Below are 1,243 nucleotides of genomic sequence, written 5' to 3' on the forward strand. Positions count from 1 at the left end.
AGGGTGCGGTTTATGGGTTTTTTATTTTTTTGGAGGAGGGGATGATTTTTTGGAAAGATTAAAATGTTTTTAAAATTTTGTAATGGTTACACAAATCTGTGAATATACTAAATGCATTGAATTGTATACTTTAAATGGGATTTACTATGACAAAGGAGACAAGAATATACAAGGGAAAAAAAAACAGTCTCTCCAATAAATGGTGCTGGGAAAACTGAACAGCTACATGTAAAACATGAAATTAGAATATTCTCTTATACCTTGTGCATTAGTCACTCAGCTGTGTCCTCTTTGTGACCCCATGGATGACAGCCCTCCAGGCTCCTCTGTCCATGGAATTCTCCAGGCAAAAATACTGGAGTGGATTGCCATTCCCTTCTCCAGAGTATCTTCCCAACCCAGGTATCAAACTGCAGGTAGATTCTTTACCACCTGAGCCACCAGGGAAGCCCAGAGGAATAAACTCAGAATGGATTAAAGACCTAAATGTAAGACCAGAAACCATAAAACTCACAGAAGAAAACATAGATGGAACACTCTCTGACATAAATTTTAGCCATATTTCTTTGGATCTGTCTCTTAAAGCAAAGGGAATAAAAGGAAAAAATAAACAAATGGAAACTAATTAAACTGAAAAGCTTTTGCACAGCAAAGGAAACCATCAACAAAATGAAAAGATACCTACTGAATGGGAGAAAGTGCAAATGATTTGATCAATAATTGGCTAATATCCAAAATACATAACATAAAAAAAACCCCTAATTTAAAAATGGGCAGAAAACCTGAATAGACATTTTCCCAGAGAAGACACTGAGATGGCCAATAGGCACAGGAAAAGATGCTCCACTTCATTATGCAAATCAAAACCACAAAGCAGTATCACTTCACATCAATCAGAATGATTATCATCAAGAAGTCCACAAATAAAAAATGCTGGAAACGGTATGGAGAAAAGGGATCCCTTCTATACTATTGATGGGAATGCAAATTGGTGCAGCCACTATGGAAAACAGTATGGGATTCCTTTAAAAAAAAAAAAAAAACTAAAAATAAAGCTACCACATGACCCAGCAATTCCACTCCTACACATATATCTGGAAAAAATGAAAACTCTAATTTCAAAAGATATATGTACCTCAGTGTTCACAGAAGCACTATTTGCAAAAGATAAGACATGGAAACAATCCAAGTGCCCATCAACAGATAACCTGGTTCAAGATGGAATATTACTCAGCCATAAAAG

This window comes from Capricornis sumatraensis, chromosome 2 (assembly GCF_032405125.1).
Source record: "Capricornis sumatraensis isolate serow.1 chromosome 2, serow.2, whole genome shotgun sequence".
Taxonomy (NCBI): Eukaryota; Metazoa; Chordata; class Mammalia; order Artiodactyla; family Bovidae; genus Capricornis; species Capricornis sumatraensis.